At 34.2% G+C, this 15,668-nt stretch overlaps 1 long non-coding RNA gene across 2 annotated transcripts in view; it reads right to left on the bottom strand.

The window, feature by feature from the left end:
• The window catches only part of LOC136036451 (uncharacterized), a 51,056-nt gene extending 44,262 nt beyond the window's left edge, over nt 1-6,794 (bottom strand). Inside the window, exons 1-2 of one of the 2 annotated variants that reach the window (XR_010619730.1) lie at nt 6,220-6,794; nt 3,318-3,481 (exon numbers count right to left, since the gene is read on the bottom strand). This is a non-coding gene — a long non-coding RNA (uncharacterized LOC136036451). Of the gene's footprint in view, nt 1-3,317; nt 4,587-6,219 lie in introns of those variants that run through there. The other variant, XR_010619729.1, reaches the window with a different exon arrangement.
• Nucleotides 6,795-15,668: the final 8,874 nt, after the last annotated feature.

Here is a 15,668-nt window from a genome sequence, read left to right as displayed (position 1 = left end):
ACTCATTGCTAAAGAAATTGGAGCTCATCCTTTGCTCCTTTCTAAGTGGTGACGTTAGAAAGTTGGCCTACTGCAAAATAAAATCAACTTTTGAACTAAGACAGATAGAATTTTTTTCGACGGCAATCAATCGATAAAGTAGATCGGCAATCGATCTACTTTAGCCCCAACCTTCCTAATATGGAAATCTATAGCTGAAATTACATATTTTCTATTGATTCTGCCAATCTATCCCTCAACCCTAGTACCTGTTACTTGAAGCAACTGTGGCAAAACAAGAATTGGAAAAACAAGTAAAAGGTGGCAGAATACATTGGAAATATATAATTTGGGCTATATATTTGCAAATTAGGCATGTTAGGGGTAAATTTTTTTTATTCATATTTTGACTTACAAATTAAGTCAATATACCACTTGATGCCTTTTTGTATGTTCTTTACAAATATAATAATTGCTTATATTGCTAATTCAAATTTAAGCACTTTTTGACCTTACCTAACCTAACAAATTTTGGCAGTGAAAAACATACATTATTTTGTCAAAAATGACCAAAAACACATACTTTAATTGAAATTTGGCATCAAAGAAGAAGAAAACAGCATAATATTGTAAAATTTATTAATCCAACTTAATTGTGGAGAATCAGTGCTCATAGATTATATAACATTTAAAAAATGGATTAATAATGATACAGTAAGTTTGAGACCAATGTTTTAAGCTTTTTTTTTATACCTAAAAACTATTTGGGTATATTTTGGTCATTTTCAACAGCTCAAAAAGTGCTTAAATTTGAACTTGCAATTGAAGCACTTATTATGTTTGTAAAGAACATAAAAAAAGGCATCAAGGGGTCAAAATATGAGCAACAAAAATTTACCAGCTATTAGTATAGCTGCATGATTTTCCCCTGGGTATGTAGGCTAAGTGGAAGGCCACTTATACCTGATCCTGTCCCTACTGTTTTTACTTGGCTGAGAAAAATCCAAAGAAAGTTCCCATTGAAAAGAAAAGAGCCCAAAAGTGAGATTGAATTTGTCATAGCTTGGAGGTTTGCCCCTTCAGTCTGTTTAAAGAAAACAGATTCATAATTGAAGCTTTGTTCATTTCAATCTTAGGGGTTATCTACATTTGTGACACTTCATTAAATGGTTGTAAAGGGATACTTATATTTATTTGTCTTGTTTGTTATCTACACGATTTTTTTTAATCTTTAAATTGATATACATTTCTTACAAATTAATTAGTCATACCACAGTTCCATTTGCAAGTTTTGACCTACTTTGTAACCCTGGTCTCAAAATTGCATAAAAATTTATTGAAGCTAGGAAACATAGAACTTCTGTCTGTTTAAAAGAAAATGGATGGACATAAGTAGGTTTTAATACACTAAAGTCCTAGGGCCATGGCAATTAAAACAAAACAATGAAGATTAACTTTAAAATGCTTGACATTACATAAATATAACAGTCACAAAGAAAAACCATTCACAAAATTTTACTTTTGTGCTCAGTTGCCAACCTGAGCAATTGCCCTAAATTTTTAAACCTTGTAAAACATTCACCAGCCATCACTTATGACCTACACTGTTGTCTATACATCAACAATTCATTGAAAAGGAAGGACCACCTTACTGACATTTCTTCCTTTGTACTTACATTTAATGGGTTTAAAAGAAAGCTTCTATGAAGCCCAGTAACGGACTAGGTGGTGCTTTAGCCAGTAAGTGCAATAGGAAGCTAGGGGCCAGTCATCCTATGCTATTGCATGCCCTTCCTGACCCCAGATTTCTCTAGGTAACCTTTTAAGGTTGGGCCAATTCTGGCTAAGCTCACAGATTCACATCACTGACCCCTGTTCCAAACCAAATAAACTGGTAATGTCAGGAATTAAACCTTTGCCCTTTGGACAAGGGATTCTCAACTTAGAGTGCAAGCCACTTAGGAAGAAACACAAATGTGACCAGAGAAGAACAATTATTAGAAAAAAGAAAATATTAAAAAAAAACTCAAATAATGGTTGCTGCTATTTTCACTACTGTCCCATAAACAAAATGCATTTTATTTAGACAAATTAATTTTAAGACAGGTATCAACAAAACTTCATCAGAGATTATATTTACTTAAGATACAATCAGCAATACAAATGCTTAGTTTTGTGATATTCTAGTCCTGAAACACTAAAAAAAAAGAAAAATTATATGTTCTATTTGTTTTCTGCCAGCTCATTTGAGCAAAATCATTTGTGACTGCAGTATGCCCATGGTTGGCTTAGAATATCTCTAACATGCTTTAAACAGAAGGAATTTTAAAAACAATTATACTGATCAGCAAGAAGAATATTAACATAAGTCTCTAAACTTGGTACTTTTTTAGCAAAGCAAATGAAAAACTTTAATGGTGTCCTATGTCATCTCTAAAAAAAAACATTAAAATATATCAGATGTATTTTGATATAAGATGCCTCAAAGACATTTAGTAAAATCTATGAAACAAAGGGCCAGACATTCCTTTACAATTTATACAACATGTAAAAAGAAAAACAGTTCAAATTTTTTTCACAAATGAAGAAGCTTGATGTAAAAAAAAAATAAATGTATTTTTAACAGAAAGCAAGTGACATCAATGAAATCAAATAAAACAAAAATTCATGGAGAATAAATAATATCAGCCATATATTTGACCTATAATGAGGTGGCATAAAAGATTATTTCTAAAATTAGAGAAAACCCAGTGTTATGGCTTAAAGTTCTGCTCAATCAATAGGAATTGTCTTTTCAGAACTAAGAACAGAGAAAAAGAAACTGATAACCAAAAATTAAGGCACCCAAATTTCAGGACCCTCTAGAGGGAAAAGAAGTGGAGGTAGGTACTTCAAAATACCTTTCTGGGACACACTTTAGCCTGTACACATCCATGAAAGTTTCATTTTCCTAACCTAACCTCTTTCAAAGTTAGCAAAAAGTAGCTAAAGTGTAGCTAAAGTGTAGCTAAAGTAAAATGTTACCCCTACTTTACCTTAAAAATCCAGTTTAAACAGCAATTTCAACAATATAGACTATATAATAGGCTTTAGGTATTGGCCTAATCATTCTAAAAAAAATTTCAACTAAAAACTATAGGATGGTTTAGAAACTAGGCCTGTTTGATATGGTAATATTTGACTAACTCACCAATTTGATAGCTGCCTTCCTAAGAACCAACCTTTTTAATAACCAAAAAACTTTTCTTCTGACTCCTTATTAAGCTTAGCCTATGCAAGACGGGCCTTGAACACCAAAAACCCTTTGGATCCTAAGGAATATGCATAAGATTACTTACAGGTCACTGAAAAGCTTAACTGATCTGAGAGATTTGAGTCTCCTCTTGACAGCAATGCCAGTTGAGACTTCTTTCAATATGACTAATTTCCTTTCTTTTTGGCACTTCACCATTAGCTACAGCTACTTTCAATACAGCAATTATTATTTCATCTCAGCTTCAAACTAAAAAGAACAAATAATCTTCCTTTATAGCAGTTTTTTTTTTTTTATAAATCACTCATCAAGTGCCTAGATCAGTATTAAAACACTCAGTCAAATAGAGTCCACATACAAATCAATCCCTATTACATCACTGTCAATATAGCATTTACAATATTATCAAAATCAGATAAAATCTTTTTCTCTACCACTTTCACAAATAAACTTAATAAACAAGTCTATCATCCTATACTTCAAAGATTCATCATCAATCAAAATTCCTAATGCAAGCCCCACTGAAAGCTCTCCTAGATTTTCCTCTTTACACAACATTCTCATTTCTTTTCTTAAATTTTCATATTCTTTACAATCAACAACATAATGGAAAATACTCTCTATCTCACTACAATTATCACACTGAGGACTATTGGCTTTGCCTATGATAAACAGCCTATGCTTAATGCCTACATGGGTTGACTGAAAACGGAACATAAAGCAACCATATTTTCTTTTCAATCTACTGTAATTTTCCATATCAAAACCAGGTTTCTTTTTCTGGGTAAGAGCTATAAAAACTACTATCATCCCTCATTTCCTCAAAATGTTTTTGGTAAATACTTTTAACCATCTCTCTAACCTGTTTATATGGTTCTGTAGGAGGTGTATGAAGCAACTTTTGTGCTGCCTTTTTGGCATATTTACCTGCTCTTTCATTACCCACCACCCCCACATGGGCTGGACACCACAAAAATTGTATTGTTACTCCTTTCTCACAAATCTTCAGAATAGAGCTATAACACTAATGGACCTCATCCTTTGGTTTATTTGGAAAATTCTTAAGGGACTGGAGGGCTGATTTCGAGTTGCTGCATATGAGGAACTTATTTTGGTTTTGATCACTTTCACTAATTTTTTCAATTACCCATTCTAGTGCACTTTCAATTGCTTTTATTTCTGCCTCAAAAACAGTTGATTCTTTGCTAAGTGGCTTTGTTATCTCTGTATTGAATTCGGGAACCACTGCTGAGCAGCCCACTCCTAAGCCATTTGTTTTTGAACCATCTGTATATATTTTCACATATTCTTCATACCTGCTATTCAATACTGAGAGGAATTTTTGTTTCATTAACAGGGGGTTGTTTCCTGATTTTTCTATGTAATCAATCTCAACCCAATCCCAAGGGTGAATTTTTGGTGTTTTTTCATAACGTAGCATTTGGATAATAGGTACTTCTATACCTTCCTGAGTAAGTAGTTCTTCGAATTTTTCAAAAGGATTCAGACGCTTCCTTTTCCTAAGGTGATTTCTACTGTGGGTCAGTCCAGGTTTAATTATCAGTTTCTTAACTGGGTGATTGAGATCTGTTTTCCATAGATGGTTCATGTACATTATAAGCATTTTTTTTCCCTTCTTGTGTTGAGTTTCTCCATACCAGACTCACTCAGGAGAAAAGGAATCGGGGTACTCTGGTGAGCTCCAAATGCTAATCTTAGAGCAGTATTCTGTATTGAATCAAGTTTTCTGAGAGTGGATTCTGGGGCAATGCTGTATATCAAACTCCCATAGTCAATTTTAGGTCTAATGTATGTGATATAGAATTGTCTTGCTGTAACAATGTTGACACCATGCTTCCCACACGAAAGCATCTTCATCAAGTTCAGTCGCTTTGCACAGGATTCTTTTAGATATTTGATATGTTGGCTGAATTGAAGTTTATCATCAATGTATATTCCAAGGACTTTATGACAATTGGTTACTAGCAGTTCCTCTCCAAATAGAGTAAGTTGGGGAGGTCTAATATTCCTCTTGGATGTGAACAACATAACTTTAGCTTTGGATGGTTCAAAATCAAGATCTATTCCTAGGGACCATAACTCTATTTGAGCCAATGTTTCTTGGACTGCTTATTCTGCTTCTTCTACTGTGTTTTGGACTGTCCAAATATTATTACCATCTGCAAAGATTCCTCCTTTGCAGTTATTGTCTTCTAGGGGGATATCAAATTCTCCAACATTATAATAGTCTAGCCCAAGAACACTACCTTGTGGAACACCTCTTTCCACCCCTATTTCTTCTGATCTTTCTTGTCCTACGGTCACAACAATTTTCCTATCTGACAGGTAACTCAGTGTAAATTTCATCAGATTTCCATTAATTTTTGCTTTAGACAGACCTTCTAGTATTTGTCTGTGAACCAGATTATCAAAAGCTCCTTTAACATCCAAGAATACTGCAATCATCACTTTACCATTATCGAGTGCATGAATGATGTCTCTCTGCATTCTGATCAGGTTATCCACTGTATTTCTCTCCCTGCGAAAACCTGTCTGTATATCCTGCAGCAGGTTAGCTTCCTCTGTGGCAAATCTCAGCCTTTCCTTTACTAGTCTTTCATATATCTTACCTCCAACTGGAAGGAGAGTTATAAAACGATGGTTTTCTACTTTGTTTGGTTTATTTGGTTTTGGGATCATGATAGCTGTGCCATTCTTCCAAATTGTAGGGAAATTGCCCTCCTGCCACAACTTGTTGATAAGTTGTAGTAAAATAACCTTCTATTTATCAGTCAACCTTTTAAAGAAAACTGGGTGTATGTTGTCACAGCCAGGTGAAGTTTCTGGTAGTTTCTTTAGGACAAATTCAAATTCTGCTTTTGAGAAGGGTTTATTGTAATTTGATTTTGATTGTTCTATCGAAAGTTTTCTTGCTTTAATGAAAGTTGTTGAGGATAGACTGGTTCCTTCAAATGGATCTTTCTTACCTATTGTCTGGTGGAGATGACTTGCTCCTGCTTCAGCTTTTGCTTTGCTATCAGCAATCACTTGTCCTTGGAAGGTTGTTGGCCCCTGTGGATGATGGTAAAATTCTCTCCTCTTCATCTTTCTAATAAATACAAGCCATCAAGGCTTGTATTCATTGATACAAGCCATCAAGGTCATTTATATCATAACCCCAAACCCAGAATTTACAATTTGTACCTTCAGTGAGTGTCCATAATAGATTTTCAGGGTTATCAGTTGATTATCCTCCCCTCCCCCAAGAAGAAGAGGAGGACATCACAAATGTCGTAAATCCCATGGAGGCTGAAGGGATTAGTGAAGTACTAAAAAGAAATGGTAAGAGAAGTGGCTCACCTCTTGAGCAAGAAACCTCTAAAACTGTTAAACCTCCTATAGTGGAAAGATTTTTACAGAAATCCAATACAAGGAATAATAGAATAGAGTCAACTACTGATTTTGTAAGCAGTGAATCAGTGGCTAATCTAACGGTGGTTTTCACCTCACAGGTAAAACTTCCATCAGACAGAGCAATCACTCTAGAGCTAAAGAAAATTCTTCAAACAGAAAAGTTTGACTTTTACTCAAACTATGATAGGAACAGGCTAAATGTATATGTCCAATCACAAACTGCATTGGATACTTTAATGAAAATAAAGAAGTTTGACAATGTTGAAGTAGCACCTGAAGAGAAAAGACAGGTCAGCTATGGTGTAATCAAGCAAATAACACTAGATTACACAAAGGAAGAACTGATAACAGACCTCAGGGCAGAAACTAATATTGAGATTAAGGAACTAAAGAGGTTGAAAAGATACAATCAAGAGACCAAAAAATTAGAGGATAGCCTGAGTATTTGTGTTGCATTTGAAAGCAACTCTCTACCTCAGAGCATTTGGCTTTATGGAAGAAGAGGGAATATTGAGCAGTACAACTGACCAATAATACAGTGCTTTAAGTGTCAAAAGTATGGCCATACTCAAGAAAAATGTAGGTCACCACATGCGGTATGCTTGAGATGTGCTAACAAACATGCTTCTAAAGAATGTCCCTTAAAATTAGAAACAAAAGAGTCTGGAAAATACAAAAAGTATGTCTGTGCTATCTGTGGGAAAAACCATTCAACAACATCTGGTAGCTGCCCAGCCCGCCAACAAAACTGTGAAATCATAAAAATTTCAGTTGCCCAAAATTTACCAATGAACAGAGCAGCCAAGGCATACCAAGTTATGCAGATGCACTGAAAAAAGAGATTAAAGACAAAGAGCCTTTTATAATTAGTGGTGACTTTAATGCCCATTCAGATGCCTGGTGTTTCTGTGGATCTCATAATCGTAGTGGTATAGGTATCCTAAATGCTCTAGATAAAAATGATGATATTGGCCTAGTGACCCCACTTGGACTCCAAACAAGAAGAAATCCAATTACAGGAGTATACTCTACCATCAATCTGGCATTCTCAGCAGTAGCAATAACCAATCAACTAAATATTAGCTTAACTTCTGAACCAACTCTAACCAGTGATCATGAGCCAGTGATAATTGAATATAAAGAATCTGTACCTAGAAAATCAAACCCCACCAACACACCCTACCTTTAAATTGAAGAAAGTTAACTGGAATTACTTCCAGGAAGAACAAGCAAATATAAGTCTTGAAGAAGAACTGGCAGCAGTAACAACTACAGAAAAGAAAATTGAGAGATTACAGGATCTACTGCTGGAAGTGGCTAAGAAGACTATCCCTTTCAAAACACTGGGCAACAAGACTAGAAATGAACCAGTATGGTGGAATGAAGTGTGCAGCCCAAGTAAAAAGAAACTCAACCAAGCTTCTAACAAATACAACAAGATTCTGACAATCGAAAATTATAGAAATAAAATATCAGCCCAGACAGAATTTAGAAAAACAATAAAAGAAGCTAAAGAAGAATCTTGGAAGCAATTTGTTGAGAATCTCAGCTTCAGAGATGCATTTGGAAAAGTGTACAGCTTCATTAGAAAAGCTTAACGATTCCACATGTTTAACCATTTTAAAAATTGTGTAACATTGACGTCACTTATCCTCAGTAATCTTTTTTATTGGGGGTTAGCAAGTGTAAGCCCACGGACAAGTAATCTTAAGCGTTCGAGGGGGTAATCCGAATAATCTCTGACATCATGTGCATCTCATAAAACGCTTGGATTAGTCGGATAAGTAATCGGACAAGTAAAAGAACACGGGACGGGGTTGAAGTGACGTTAAATATGTCATATGTATGGCAACTGTAAATATAAATGAAGTACACGGAATTGCTTTGCCGTGAGATTTTAAGGTAGCCTAATGGGAAACATACTAAATTAGCAAAGTTTTGTTTACAGCCTGGGACAACAGAATCAATGCCTAGCACAACAATGTTAAGGCGTTTTTTCGCGTCAACCAAAGAGACTGTTTGAGCTCAACCACTCGGTGTGGTTGAGCTCAACCGCTGTTTTTGCGTGAAACAGTGACAAACCAGGTTGTCATGAAAAGTGATTTTGCGTGAAACAATTGACTGGTTGAACTCTAATTTAACCAGAACTGTCATTGTTTTTAACCGTAGGGTTCTACCATTCATAATTGTTGGTTGACCTTTTCAGGCGTAGATTTCGAAAAGAAGAATTCGTTGGCGTATATAAAATAAGAATTATAAGCTGACAAATAGAATTCTAGCCACGCAAAAGTAAGGTTTAATTTTGTTTTTTTCGTATTAAGGCTATTTAGATAAATGTTGGGTTATATCCTGCAATTTGATTCACATAGGCCTTAAGACAGGAAGTCAAGAGTTTGAATATGCTTTTGAAAACTTATGTAGATACTTGGAAATCTTTGTTTCATCCTTTTGATACCCTAGGCTTGACCTTAGCTTGGTAATTTGGCTTCAGAGATAAAACCTTGATGAAGCAAGACCCTAGTGGTTATAAAGCATTGTTAATTCAATTACTATTCTTACTAGATGCTTCAAGATGTGTTGCATCTTTGTCAGAACTCTTTACATTTCAGCCTTACCCTATAGGGCTATGGATAAATTTTCAGGTCAAACTCTAGTTTGGCTACTGTTTGCTATCTTAGAAATGGGTTAAGTCAGGAAAATAGAACTTCCAGTAATGAATCCAAAACAAAAAATATGTAAAATTCTAGTTTAGCTAATTTTCACTATCTTGGAAAGGGAATAGGTTACAAGAATGAAACTCAGTAATTAATCCAGGGTCAAAAACACTGGGAAGGTACTGCCAGGCTTTCATGTCAACCCTTTTCTGATTTCTAAGTCTTAGATAGCCTAATTGCTTACTCAAAAGGTCTATACCTATACTATTGAAATTTTGACAAAACAAGATTTACCTTAATTTTTAATTATCAGTTTCTTTTACTCTGGCTTTAGCTCTTAAAATGCAATTCCTTTTATTTGAGTAGCATTTTAAGCCATATCAATTTTTTTTTTTCAAAATTTAGGAAATGTCTGCATATCTTTAAAACCTTATAAAGTGGATTGAGGAAAGCTGTGAAACAGTTTCTTTGTACTCCATGTAAGCAGACCTTCTCAGAACATACTTTAGCCCCATCCCTGAAAGTTTTTTTTTAATCTCACCCCCTGGTGCTCTTTTACACATTGTATAAATTGTGAAGAAATGCCTGCCCCCTTGCTAAAAGTCTTAGAAGTATCTTATATCAAAATACACCTGATACAGTTTAATTTTTTAGAGATGACACAGAATAGCATTAAAGCTGAGTATTTCCTTTGCAAGAAATGTGTCCCTTCTGTTGTAAAGCATTTTGGATAGACACTAATCTAACCATGGGCGTATTGCTGTTGCAAATGGTTGTGCTTAAAATGGTTTGGAAAACAAATAGTAAATGTAAATTTGCTTTTTTATCATTATTTAAGACTAGAATATCACAAAGCTATGCAATCACATTGCTTGTTGTATCTTAAGTAAATACAATCCCTGATGGAGTTTTGTTGATACCTGTCTTAAAATTAATTTGTCTAAATAAAATATATTGTTTATGGGACAGTAGAGAAAATGGCAACAACCATGAATTGAGTTTTTTTCAATATTTCTTTTTTCAAATAATAGTTCTCTGGTCACATTTGTGTTCCTTGCTAAGTTGTTGGCACTCTGTTTTGGGAATCTTTTGTCCAAGGGGTACAGGTTTAATTCCTGACATTGCTAGTGTATTTAGTTTTTACCAGCTAAGTATTCACCATGCTAGTTTGCATCTTAAGTAAAGCAATCCCTGCTGGAGCTTTGTTGACACCTGCCTTACAGTAACTTGTCTAAGTAAAATACAATGTGTATTGAAGATTAGTGAAAATGGCTGTAAATCCATCTTGGTTTTTTTTTTAATAGTTGTTTTACTCTGGTCTTAATAATGTTCTTGGCTAAGTGGAAAGCACTCTTAGTAAGAAATCCTTTGTCCATGGGGTACAGGTTTGATTCCTAGTATTGCCTGTTTATTTGTTTTAAATGGGGGTCAGTGATGTTAGACAGATCTAAACCAGCTCTAAATAGGCAAATGGAGAAATATGCAAAAGGTAAGCAGGGAGGGTGTACAAAAGCACAGGATTTCTGGCCCCCAGCCCTTAATTGCAATTCTTGGCCAAAGGGTCACAAAGTGGAAATTAGCACTGCCAGTTTAGACCTTGATGTGTCAGTGCTGCCATACTTACTTACTTGCATATTGGTGTTGAGTTTGCCCACATTTTATCTTCATTACTATCTAAAATCATTTAGACACTCAGCAAACTGTCTCAAAGCACAATTAGTATTGAATAGTTTTTGGGCCTTACTGACTTTCCCTTTATAGCAAAGGTTTATTGTTGTGTATAATGTAGATATTTTAAAGTAATCAATCATTAAGAAGTCCTTTTTAGTTTTATCAAGTTTTTGAGTAATAACCCTTTTTAATTACCTTAAAATATTTATTCAGGTCCTTTACTATTGGCTGCCCTTTATATTACACTAATGATTGAAATATATTGTGGTAACTAAAAATTTGGATAATCCAACCTATTTTACCATCTTAAGGTTGTTTACAAAGGTGTATGAAATATTTAAGTACTGACTTAGCTACAGAAAACTTCTAGATATAATAAAATGTAAGCAAGATGGTTCTTACTTTGACCATATCTATGGAAGCACTAATGAGAGAGTGGGTCATTTGATGCATTTGTAGGATTGAGTGAGATGAGAAATGAAGTGTAGGTTTGATGAGAGATGGCTGGTGAATGTGATGAGGGATGAATGTTTTGCAAGATTTTAAAATTTTGGACAATTTCTCATGTTGACAGTAGAGTGCAGAAGTAAAATTTTGTAATTTTTTTTCTTTGTTTCTGTTATGTTAGACAATGTTGAATATTCTAAAGTGAAGTTTCTTTTTTGTTTGGAATTGTCATGGCCCTAGGGCTTTAGTGCAATACAAATTACTAATGTTTATTCACTTTCTTTAAACAAACACAAGGTCTATGTCTCCTAGCTTTAACAAAGTCAAATGTAATTTTAAGACCAGGGATTTCAAAGTAGGTCAAATGAACTTCTGGTAAAAATGAGCAATTTATGAAACATCTAGATTAAAAAAAGTCTTTTAGACAACAAAGAAGACAATTGAATAAAGAAAAGTACCTTATATCATAATTGTTGTGCACCCTTAAGATAGAAATGAACAAAGCTTCAATTAAGATTCTGTTTTGTTTAAACAGACAGAAGGGACAAACCTCCAAGCTTTGACAAATACAATCTCACTTTGTGGCTCCGATCTTTTCAAAAGGGCTTTCTTTGGAATTTTTCTATCCAACTAAAACTGAAAAGGACAGCATGATATACAAGTGACCTTCCAATTACCCTACATAGCAAGAGAAAATCATTAAGTTAGGCTATGCTTTATATCAATCCCCCTCCCAATGTGCAGAAATATGGCTCAAATTTCATATTTTCAATGCATTTAACCTCCTGTCACCTGTTTTTCTAGTTATTGTTTGTCACATTTGTTTAATTTACAGCTACATGGGATGAAGTTAGAGAGACAGATTGACAAAACAAATGGAAAATAGGAAATTTCAGCAATAGATTTTTATATTGGGAGGATTGAGGGGTAAAGTAGAGCAAAGTTGTATATAAAATGTGTTACCAGCTATTATTCTAAAAATTATGAAGCATGATTTTTTTTTTATTATGTTTCTTTCTCTTCAGGTCCTTCTCTAGGGCTTTACCAAATCAAACATTCTATGCCCAGAAAAATTAGCAACAAGGTATAGTCTATATACAAAGGCTTATGTTATTTAACTATGAATATGGAATTTATATGGCAATCAGGAACTGGATACAGGCTAAAGCAAGTAAAAAAGAAAGAAAAAACTTCCCTAGTTAGCTCAGGAGACTTTTAATAGATTACTCTTCAGATAATTGCCTATGATACATAATTTAAATATTTACCCCTGTACAGTAGGGCGTTAAAACAATCTATCACAATGTAAGATACAGTATATTTAGATATGATGCTGATTTACAAATTCCAGAATTCTTTGTTGTAGTTTTCATAATTTTGTTGATAAAGTTTTATATATTCATCATATTTTATTTTATGTCATTAACATTAGCCAAACTTAACTTCTCAATAGAACTTGAATGTGGTGGCTATAATGCACAAGTACTGCAAAAATCTTACAACACATTATGTGTTATGGTAACTGTTCAGTGAGAAAAAAACTATTTTCCTAGTTCAGCTTAATTTGTTATATTTTTGTGCTTATCAGAAATATTTTGTTAATTTTAGGCAGCTGTCCCCCCTCAAAAAATTCTTAAACATTTGCTGGTTTATACTTAACTAGTATTCTACTGAAAACAAAAATTAATATATATTCTGTATTGAAGAAACATCAAGCCCTTTGGATTTTTTTTTATTAAGATTAAGCAGTTTGCTATTTTCTTTTGATTATAGAACTGCACTTAATTTTTTATGATTTCATTAAATTTGAGTTAAATCTAACAAATAGCTGTGCTTTAGGTTATAAAAGAGCTATTAGATTGTTATATTACAGACATGTTGGTTATGCAGTGTTAGGACCAGAGAATGATATTATAACTTGACTTCAAAACAACTTCTCTGTTTTTAAGCTATATAAAATTCTAGATAACTATTGCTCTCTGAATTCAGGGCTCCTCTGTTTTGAGTAAGATATTGATAATCAAATGGAATTTTTGGTCTTTATATAGCTAAGATTTTGCTTTCAAATCAGTTAGGTAGGCCTACTGTTCTTTTGTTAGGCTAAGCCTGTAATAGTGCTTTATTGTGAAGAGTCAAAATTTGTAGGGATTGCAAAGGCTAGCCTGAACAATATGTTATTACAAATTATTAGGTTAAACTTCTGTTTGGTAAAATTCTAGTTTAGATAAATTTGTATTATCTTGAAAAAGGTTTAGGTTAGGAAAATGAAACTTTTAGGGATGGGTCTAGAGACTAAACTATATCACGGGAAAGTATTTTGGAGCATCTAACTCTACTCTTTCTCTCTCTTAAAAATGTTTGCCTTAAATTACCTTAAATCACATTGTCTAATGCAATAAGGATTAAATCCTGTAGAATTGCTGGTTAGTGATGATGACAGTTGGAAATCTCAATATTTGGTCCACACCCTTAAAAATGCTTGTGTTATAAAATTTATGAAGTTTCCAAGATTTGGAAACTTTCAGGAAATACATTTCCCTATATTTAAATATGAAACACTGATATGGCTTAAAATTCTACTCAAATAACAAGAATTGCATTTTCAGAGCTAAAACCAGAGAAACAGAAACTGCTTGCTGAAAATTAAGGTAAGATGTTGTTTTACCAAAATTTTAATAGTTACAGACCAGTCCAGTAAGCAAAATTCCCAGACTTAAAAACAGAAGAGGGTTATCACATAAGCTCAGCAATAGCTTCTCAGAGTATGTTTTTAGCTATGGATTAATCACTGAAAGTTTCATTCTCCTAACATAACCCCATTCAAAGATAGCAAAAAGTAGCTAAACTGGAATTTGACTGGAAATTTAATCTATAGCCTGGTAGGCTAGTAGAATTCCAAATCAAAACAAAAAGAAGTCAAACTAGAATTTTATCCTCTGTTTAGGGTAGCTCAACAAAGCTAAAGTCTTATCATTTAGGACTTTTTATAGGTGATTTTACTTTTACAGTATGAATACAACATTTTCCAATACATTACCTGAACAATTTAACCAAAGATTCCACTAATTCAGACCCTTCCTATCTCTTCAAATATACCAGAGAGTATGCTAGATCATTTTTCAATTCTCTCTGACCTACAATTAATGTGAAATATGTCAAATCCGGAGGAAATTAAGCCAGTGCTAAATCATTTAATTATAATAGAATGACACTCTTAACACTTTACGGATGTTTTATGTTTGAAATTCTTTGCCCAATCCGACAAGTAAAAAGAGTGTTAAGAAGTAAAAACAAGTAAAAAGAGTGTAAAAAGGGTTGATTGACTTCTTGCTATCTCGGAAAGGGTTTAGGTTAGGAAAATGAAACTTCCAGGGGTGGGTCTACAGGCTAAAGTATATCCCGGGAAGGTATTTTGAAGTACCCACCTCAACTCCTTCTCCCTCTAGAGGGCCCTGAAATTTGCCTACATGACTACATATTTGTCAAAATTAAAATCTTGACAAAACAACATTTTTTTTGACAAAAAAACAATTTCTAATTGGTTGTGTTTGGGAAAATGTGGGCGTGGGAGGGGGGTTTGTTGCCTTCCAATCACTTTTGACTATTGAAAATGACACTGGCTCTTTCAATTTCCAATTAGATATGCTGTTTTTGAAGCTTCATTGACAACAAATAGCCATCTCAAAATTTCTATAAGATGCACTTGGGAAAATACGAGGTGTGTGTGTGTGGGGGGGGGGGGTTCTACCCTCTGGTCACTTTGAATCTTAAAAAGAACACTAAAACTTTTGATAAGTAATCCAATTTGCCCCCTCCAAAGGTCACACGATCAACTTTTCTACATATACCTTGTGTGTCCCCAAGGCATGGCTTACAACCCTTGCCCTGAGGGCTGTGGGGGGTTGTCATCCTCAAAGACATAACTTCCAGATCTTTCAATTACGTAGAACACATGGCTATCTAAAAAAATTTATTGGATGTGTTTGGGGAAATGGTTAGCGTGGGAGGTGGTTAGCTGCCCTGCAATCACTTTAGTTTAGACTATTAAAAAGAGCACTGGCTTTTTCAATTTCTAATCAAATAAGCTGTTTTACAAGCTTGTTCAACAACAAAAAGCCATCTCAAAATTTCTATCAGATGTATTTCGGGAAAATACGAGGTGTTTTGGGGGGTATCCATCCTCTGATCACTTTATATCTTAAAAAGGGCACTAGAACTTTTTACTACCAATCAATTGAGCCCCCTCCGAA

The sequence above is a fragment of the Artemia franciscana genome, chromosome 15 (assembly GCF_032884065.1).
Source record: "Artemia franciscana chromosome 15, ASM3288406v1, whole genome shotgun sequence".
Lineage (NCBI taxonomy): Eukaryota > Metazoa > Arthropoda > Branchiopoda > Anostraca > Artemiidae > Artemia > Artemia franciscana.
The sequence above is the reverse complement of the archived record's forward strand: the minus strand, read 5'-3'. Positions and strand labels throughout refer to the sequence as shown.